Here is a 9,547-nt window from a genome sequence, read left to right as displayed (position 1 = left end):
TCCGAGTCCGCCTCGGCGCAGGCGCTACAGGAGGCCACGCCCCCGTGGGTGTGTGGGGCGGGGGCAGGGAGAAGGGGTCGGTGTCCGTAAGTGCCAGACCTCTGACGGAGGAGGGTCTACGGCGGCGCCCGGTTGCATCACGTGCTGAGCCCGAAGTTTCCGCCTCCTGGGATCTAGTTCTGGGTAGGGCTCCGATGTTCGCGGTGTTGGTTTCGGCGTCAGAGCTTGCATATTTTACTTCCGTCAGACTAAAGAACTCCATTCTCTTAACCGTAAGCGCCCAACACAAAAAAATCATATTTGAGATAGTGAATTTAAATATGAAAGCTTGAACGTTTTTAACTTTCCATCAGAGTAAATGCCCCCCATTAAATGTAACCAGTTCAATGTAAGATTAATCATTTTTGAGATATTGAGTTTAAATTTAAAAACCAGAAAATTTTAACTAATTCTGCTTTCTTAAAAATAATCAGCTGGGAATCCTCCTACACTGTTGGTGGAATGTAAATTGGTGCAGTCACCTGAAAATCAGTATGGACATGCCTCAAAAACTTAAGAATAGAACTATCATCTGGTCTAGCACATCCACTTCTGGATATTCACCTGCAGAATATGAAAACAGAATTTGAAAAAATATCTGCACACTCATGTTCATTACAGCAGCATTTACAGTAGCCAAGCTACGGAAGCAACCTGTGTTTGTGGATGGACGAATGGATAAAGAACAAGTATATGTCAATGGAATGTTATTCAGCCATAAAAATGTGAAATTCTGCCAATTTGAAAACATGGATGGCCCTTGAGGGAATTATGCTACGTGAAATAAGTCAGACAAAGTCAAATGCCATATGATGTCACTCATATATGCAATATAAAAAACAAAAGCGAACTCAAAGAGACAGGCAACAGATCTGTGGTTACCAGAGGGAAGAGGGTAGAAGGAGAGCAAAACAGGTAAAGGGGTCAATGGGACAGATGGAAACTAGACTTTTGGTGGTGAACAGGGTGTAGTATAGATGTCACGTTATAATGTGGCACAACTGAAACTTATATAATCTTACAAACCAATGTTACTGCAATAAAATAATCAGCTCAAAACAAAAAATCAATTTTGAGATACCAAGTTTAAATACCAAAGTCTAAACTTTTTTGTATATTTATTACTTATTCCTGTGTAACAAATTACCCAAACACTTGGTGGCTTAAAACAATTTTTTTAAAATCCATAGTTTCTGTAGGTAAAGAATCAGGACATGACTTAGCTTATCCTTCAATATTTTTTCCAGGCTAAGACTAAACATTTAAAACTATTTCCGTGGGACTAAATGGCTTCTGCTCTATTAAATACAACCAGTTCAACACAAATTCATCATTTTTGAGATCTGGAGTTTAAATAGTAAAGCTTAAAAATTTTAAACTATTTCCGTTAGACTAAATAGTTCTGCATCTTTTAAATGAGATCAACTTAACCTGGTATAACCTTTTTATGATCGGAAGGACATCACGTGAAAGCTTACTAACTGCTTTCACAGACCCTCAGGGGGAGCCTCATAGAGCCAGCCTGCAGAGGATCAGTGTGTTCTCTATTTAAAGAGGAACCTGAACTTAGAAGGGTACTGGGCTTGGTAGAATGCTCTGCTGTCCCCATCTTAAAATTCTCAATCATTTTTTTAACAAGGGGCCTAGGTTTTAATTTTGCACTGGGCCCTGCAAATTATGCAGCTGGTACTGGAGATAACTAATGATTTTGGGGGATGGTGAGCAGAGCAGACCCTTCCTTACTTCATCTTCGTCCTCCAGGAAACCTGCTCCTCCTTGGGGAAACCCACCATCCTGCCCACAAATATGAGTCCGGCTTACAGTGAAGTTGAATGAACTCATAGGTGTTTGCCCCATGTTATCTGAATGAATTAATGAGCAAGGGAAGAAATGAAGGCATTATCATAGAGTTACCATATGACCCAGCAATGCTACTCCTAGGTATCTAAACCAAGAGAGCTGAAACATACGTGCACACAAAAACCTGTACACGATTGTTCATATCAGCATTATTCGCAATAGTCCCAAAATGGAGACAACTCAGCTGTCTGTCAACTGATAATGGATAAATAAAATAGTCTATGCATACAATGAAATATTATTCAGCCATATCAAGGAACAAAATCCCCTCTCCCTCTGTCTCTCCCTCTCAGTCCTCATCATGTGAGGACACAAGAAGGTGGCATCTGCAAGCCAGGAAGGGAGCTTTCACTAGAACTGGATCATGCCAGCATCTTGTTCTTAGAATTCCATGTTCCAGAACTGTGAGAAAATAAATTTCTGTTGTTTAAAGCCGCCAGACTATAGTTTTATTATGGTAGCCTAAGCTGACTTATACATTGCATTTACAGGAATTATCTAAAACAGGGGTCCCCAACTCCTAGGCCAGACTGGAACCAGGCTGCACAGCAGGATGCAAGCGGCAGGCTAGCCAGCAAAGTTTCATCTGTATTTTCAGCTGCTCCTCAATGCTAACTGGCAACACCGCCTCAGCTCCACCTCAGATCATCAGACATTAGATTCTCATAAGAGCGTGAACCTTGTTGTGAACTGTGCGTATGAGGGATCTAGGTTGCACACTCCTATGAGAATCTAGTGACTGATGATCTGAGGTGGAGCTGAGGCGGCGATGCTAGCTGGGGAGTGGCTGCAAATACAGATTAACATCAGCAGAGAGGTTTGACTGCACAGAGACCATAACAAATCAATTGCTTGCAGACTCATATCAAAACTCTTATCAATGAGTGGCACGTGACAAGCTGCATCTGGTAGCAGGCTTTATAGTGGCAGGTGAATTGATGTACTTCAATTGCACAGCTGCATCTGGCAGCAGGCTTTAGGTCAGAATCTGACACTTTAGTCTGTGCGTGGCGCACCCATTATTTTATTTACCACTTCCATCAGCACCTCTTTCCCGCACTGCACACTTGTCTCAGTTTTGGTAAGCCCACAAGCTAACCCTAGCCAAAATGAGTAAAAAACAAATGTCACTGGAGAGCATCTTTGAAAAGGGGGAAAGACTCAATGATGAGACAACAGAAGACTCTAAGACAGCCAACAAAAAGAAGGCTGCATTTAAAAGGAAACACCAATGGTCCTACTTAAATTACAAGTTGCAACAGGTGATTCGCATTCTCTGAGCCCGCTTTTTATACTATGTGGCAACTGGCTATCCAATGAAGCCATGAAACCTTCAAAACTGCTTCGCCACATGGAGACCAAGCACCCTGTATTAAAAGACAAGACTTCGGAATTTTTCAAACGAAAAAAAACATGAACATGAAGAACAGAAGCAATTATTGAAGGCCACCACTTCATCAAACGTGTCTGCACTGAGAGCATCATTCTTGCGGCTAACCGCATTGCTAAATCTAAGAAGCCCTTTACTATTGGTGAAGAGTTGACCCTGCCTAGTGCTAAGGACATTTGTCGTGAACATTTAGGAGAGGCTGCAGTTCAAAAGGGGGCATGTGTTCTTTTTCCAGCTAGCACCATAACTAGATGATGAAAGAGCAGAAGATATTGAGGCACAATTGTTAGAAAGGATCAGTGAGTCACCGTGATAGACAATCCAGGTTGATGGATCTACTGATGTTGACAACAAGGCAACAATGCTTGTTTTTATGCAATATATTTTTCAGGAGGATGTGCATGAGGATATGTTATGTACACTTCTGTTGCCACCCAACACCACAGCTGCAGAACTATTCAAGTCTTTGAATGATTACGTATCAGGAAAACTGAATTGGTCCTTTTGTGTCGGTATATGCACGGACGGAGTGGCTGCCATGACTGGACGGCTTTCTGGTTTCACTACTCGGGTCAAAGAGGTCACTTTTGAATGTGAGTCCACGCACTGTGTTATCCATAGAGAAATGCTGGTTAGCCGAAAAATGTCACCTGAACTTAACAACGTTTTTCAAGATGTGATTAAATATATCAACCACATTAAAGTACATGCCCTTAACTCACATCTGTTCATGCAGCTCTGTGAGGAGATGGGCGCAGAGCACAGACGTCTTCTCTTATACACAGAAGTGAGATGGCTTTCTAAAGGTTGATCACTGGCCAGAGTTTTTGAGTTACAAGAGCCGCTCCAGAGATTTCTTTTAGAAAAACAGTCACCACTGGTAACACATTTCAGTGATACAGAATAGGTCGCAAAACTTGCTTACTTGTCTGACATATTCAACCTGCTTAACCAACTCAATCTATCACTTCAAGGGAGAATGACAACTGTGTTCAACTCGGCAGATAAAGCGGCTGCATTCAAAGCCAAACTGGAGTTATGGGGGCAACAAGTGAACATAGGGATTTTTGACATGTTTCAAACATTAGCAGAGATTTTGAAACAGACTGAGCCAGGGCCTTCTTTCTCCCAGCTGGTGCATAATCACCTGTCTCAGCTTTCAAAAGAGTCTGAGCGTCACTTCCCAACCACAAAGGACCCCTGAATTGGGAAGGGATGGATCTGCAACCCATCTGTAAATAAGCCAGGTGAATCGAATTTGTGCTAAAAGAGGATCAACTGCTTGAGATCAGAAATGACGATGGCCTTAAAACTATGTTTGAGACAACTTCAAAGCTCCATACATTCTAGATTAAAGTCAAGGCAGAATATCCTGAGATTGCCACAAAAGCACTAAGAAAAGCCTCCTTCCATTTCCAAAATCTTATCTTTGTGAAGCAGAGCTTTCTGCAGTGACAGCAACCAGACCGAGATTACGAAGTGGACTGGACGTAAGCAACACACTTCGCATGTCACTGTCTCCCATCACCCCCAGATGGGACCAACTAGTTGTAGAAAAACAAGCTCAGGGCTCCCACTGATTCTGCATTTTGGTGAGATGTATAATTATTTCATTACATATTGCAGTGTAATAATAATAGAAATAAAGTGAACAATAAATGTAGTGTGCTTGAATCATTCTGAAACCATCGCCCCGCCCCCCTAGTCTGTTGGAAAAATTGTCTTCCACGAAACTGGTCCCTGGTCCAAAAAGATTGGGGACTGCTGATCTAGAAGACCCAAATTCATAGAGTCAGAAATTAGGTTAGTGTTTACCAGGGGATGAAGGAGGGAGAGTAGAGAGTAATCACCAAATGGGTAGTTTCTTTTAGGATTGATGAAAACATTCTGGAATTAGGTAGTGCTGATAGTTGTACAACTTTGTGAATATACTAAAAACCATTGAGTTGTGCACTTTAAACAGGTGAATTTTATGGCATCTGAATTATACCTTAATAAAGCTATTATTTTTTTTAAGAAGAAAAGAAATGAAAGGAGTCAAGAGGAGGGGAAAAAACGCAGGGTTAGAACTGAGAGGAGGTGAGAGTGGAGAGGAGAAAGGGCCGAGAGAAATGCAGAGAGGAAAAGGGGCAGGACTCCTTTCCACAACTCTGCCTTCTAACCGAATCTCAAATTCTCTTCCCTTTTCTTCATCCCCCTTGACTCTGGTTCCAGCCACCATCACCAGGATTAATGCCACAGATCCAAACTGTCCCCCCAACCCCTGTCCCCTGCTATAATCTTGAGTTGGTTCCAGTCTCACCTCTCCAGCCTGAGGCCCCTCCGGCGGCTCCCTCTGCACCCAGAGGAAATCCAAACACTGAAGCCTGATGCACCTGCTCTTTATAATCTGGCCCAGCCAGCCCAGCCCACCAGCCCTTATGCTCCCTCCCTGGCCCTCAATGTGCTCCACACTTTTCTGTTCCCCAGGTCTTTTTACATGCCACTCCTGCTGCCTGGAACACTGTTTCCACCTTTCCCCTTCATCTGGCTAAATTTTAATCATTCTTCAGATCTCGGTCTGGATGGACATCTTCCCAGAGCCCTGTCTCCACAGCTGGGAGAGAGCTCCTGGAGGGCAAGACTGCAGTGATCACTCTATAACTTGGGGTCAGGCACTGAATTTCTAATCACAATGCTTGCAACATCTGGGGTGTGTGTGTGTGTGTGTGTACTAGGCGAGAACATTTAGAAAGTCTAAGAAAATGGCTGAGGTTAGATTAGAACCCAGGTCTCTCTGAATCTAAATGCCATGGGCTTGAACCTCTGTGCTTTGAGCCAGAGACCCCAGGCGTGAAGGCGTAAGCACCATCTCTTTAAGCCTCAATTTTACTGCTTTGTAAAGTGGGATTATTCACATTTGCTGCCTCCTTTTCTGGAAGGAATGAAGAGACCACAAGGTGATAGATACAAATATTGTTGGTTTGTGGAGCTTCTCATGAACAAAGATCCCACCATTATCTCCATTTTATAGACTGGGGAAATACAGAAGGTGGAAAGTCATAGAGCTACAATTTCATCCCAGGCAGTTGGACCACAAATCCCAAGCCTTTCGTGACATAATGGACGAGGATGTCCCTAGATTATGTTACTCTGGCTGTGACTGTTAGGTAAGAAAAACTTAAACACCTGTCTTATTATTTGGGGGCACTGTCAGCAGTCACTCTGATGCTAATGGGCACATTCTCTCACATTCTGGGTGCCAAAAGGCATGGTCGCATCTGACAAGGGCCACTGGATCAATCGAGGACAACAGGCCTGCATTTACGCTACTTACCATGTGAGATAGCTGCCTCCACTAAGCTGTGGTGGATCATGCTGTCCTAGTTTCCAGGTCCTGTCAGCCCTTCTCATTCTCAGGTCACAACATGGAGGACACAAAAGGCGCGGGCAGCATCAGGCTCATGGAAATTTAAGTTCTGTCCATCTCCTTCCACTTGCTCAGAGCCACATGGTGGATGCAGTAAGGACCCCTTCCCATTCTGTGTGGGACTTCCACTCACATCACAACCCCTACCCAGACACAGTGTGAGGATGAGAAAGGGTGGGTCTCTGCTGTCAGGTGGCCTGATCCCTGTGGACCTTGTCCCTTCCAGGATCCTCCCCAACATCCTATGGGGACCCAACATCAACCCTGTGTGGCCTCCTACCCTCCCTCAAGACATCCAGGGGCGACCCTCAAACCTCACTAAAAGGCGGCTGCCTACCAGTGCCTCTCTGACAAGGTTCTCAGCCCCACTCTCCCAGTTGGTTGAAAGATTCCTGGGACCCCCTATGTCTGAGGCTGGGGAGTTTTGCTGTTTCTGCTGCCCCAGCCACCACCACCCCCACCCCTGCCACCGACCCAGCATTCTGCAGGGCCTCTGCAGGCTGGTTTGGGTGAGTAAATGGATGAATGTCAGTTCAGTTCCAACCATGTGGCCCTTATCAAGGTCCTGAGATTTCTTCCCATGTTTACACTTTATGGCTTCTCTTTGGCATATCTGAATGCTAGCATCACCGCTTTTGCACTTTGGGGGTCATTATTAAGTAAAACAGGGTCACTTGAACATATGCACTGCAATACCACAATAGTCGATCTGATAACTGAGACAGCTACTAAGTGACTAAAGGGAGCATATAGAGCATGGAGAGATGCTGGACAAAGGAACGATTCACTTCCTGGGCAGCACTGTATGAGATTTCATCACGCTACTCAGAACAATGAGCAATTCAAAATTTACAAATTGTTTATTTTTGAAATTTTCCATTTAATACTTTTGGACCATGGGTAACTGAAACCATGAAAAGCAAAACTGTGGATAATGGGAATCACTGTACTTCTCTATGACATCAGGTTTTTTTCCCCCTATGACATCAATTTTAACAGCCAGATACTCTGCTGTGAGGACACAGCATCAAGTTTTTACCATTCCGAATGGACATTTAAGTTGTCAGCAAGTTTTCTTATTATGGACAAAAGCTACATAACCGTGCTGCACCCAGGAGGTGCCACTGAGGGTTTCTGCTGGTGGTGGGTGAGGGTGGGGCTGCTCTTCTGGCTGCAGGATTCCTGGGGCATGCAGAGGGTGGAGACATGAGAAAAATCTGTGAAATGTGGTCTGTTCGCACGTGAGCTAGTGGGCACAAGAACTCAAGGCAGAGTAAAAACACTTTTTACATAAGTGCTGGGCAGTGATGCTATTGCTGCTCTGGCAGTCTCTCTCCTGTCCTAGATGGAAGGAGGATCCCCCCATACACACCAGATCAAGGGCAAGGAGTGTGGTGTAGAGCAAGGGTCAACATAAGGCTGAAAATGTAGATTCCCATCTTGGCTCTACTGCTTCTAGACACGCTTCTTCCTCCATCAAAGGGACAAAATAATAAGGTTCCTACTCTTCAGTCTGCTGTAGGGATTGGCTGAGGTAGTCCCCACATAGACGATATGGTGGCTGGGGTATAAAAGTACTCACCGAATCTCAGTTTCATTCATTATTGCTGTTAGCTGTGTGATTCTGGCCAAACCACTTTCCTTCTCTGGACCTCTGTTTTCACCTCCGCGTGATGAGGGCCTTCATATGGATGGATTTGTAGTTCCATTCCACACCACTGGATTCTGTTTTCTTCCAAGTTCACCCAGGCCCGCAGCTTCTTCTGCAAGGCTGCTTGGAAGGCAGTAGGGTGGTTTCAGCACCAGGATAGAGGACAGCAGCCTGGGAGCTGTCCATGGGGCTGAATTCACTGGAGGACCTCCTGGAGGAGAGGGCAGCAGATGTGTGGGTGGTGGGTTGGGGGTGGCAGTAGCAGATGGTGAGAGATAGAGAAAACTGCCACCCACGGGGCACAACAGAGCCTTCTGTGTGACTATAGCTCATGGAGTCACAGCTTTCCCAGCCATTCCAGGGAGCCTTAGTGGAGAGCTGAGTGCTGTGTTTGGGGGTATTAAGGACCACAGCCTGCCATGTATGCCATCTCCTCTGCCACTTTTTCTTCTTCCCATAAGCTTTCTCTCCTCTCCACTCATCTCTGTGGTCCCAAGTTCAGCCGGGTCCTGGAAATCACATTTTTGGACCAAACTAATGAAAATACTACTGAGCCAGAGCTCTTGTACAAGATGTTCATAGCAGTGTCATTTGTGATTACCTCAAGCTGGAAACAACCCAGAAGTATATTGACAGATATCACACATTAACATTCGCAGCCTAGTCCTATGAGAATATTACACAGCAGTGGAAATGGATGAGCTACAGTCACACATAGTGGAGATAAATCTCTCAGCATGATGATGTGAGCGGTAGAAGCAGGACACAAACAACTGTATGTGGTTCTGATTATAGAAAGTTCACACACAGGCAGGATAAAGGATGGATTTTGCAAATGAGAGCCAGGGAAGGGCAGGGGCTGGGAGGGCAAGGGTGATGGTTACCCGTGTGCTCATTTTATTCATTCAACCATTAATTTATCTTTTATGCCCCTTCTCTATGTATAACACATTTCACAATGAAAATGTAAAGAAAGAGAAAGATACTAGTGGTCATTGGATTTTCCAGGGGAGGGGGCTATTAAAACACATATTCAAAGCCACTGCTCCTGGGGACTCAATTTGGAGGCTCAGGAATCTGCATGTTAACTGAGCTCTCCCGGGTTCCTAGGAGAATGCCTGACCCGCAGCCTGAGGACCCTGGCCTGGAGGCTGGAATCTGCATTCTAAATGCCTCAGAAGAGCCAGGCCCCTGGCCA

The sequence above is a fragment of the Pteropus alecto genome, unplaced genomic scaffold (genome assembly GCF_000325575.1).
Source record: "Pteropus alecto unplaced genomic scaffold, ASM32557v1 scaffold7, whole genome shotgun sequence".
NCBI classification, from domain to species: Eukaryota; Metazoa; Chordata; class Mammalia; order Chiroptera; family Pteropodidae; genus Pteropus; species Pteropus alecto.
This window is presented reverse-complemented; position numbering follows the sequence as displayed.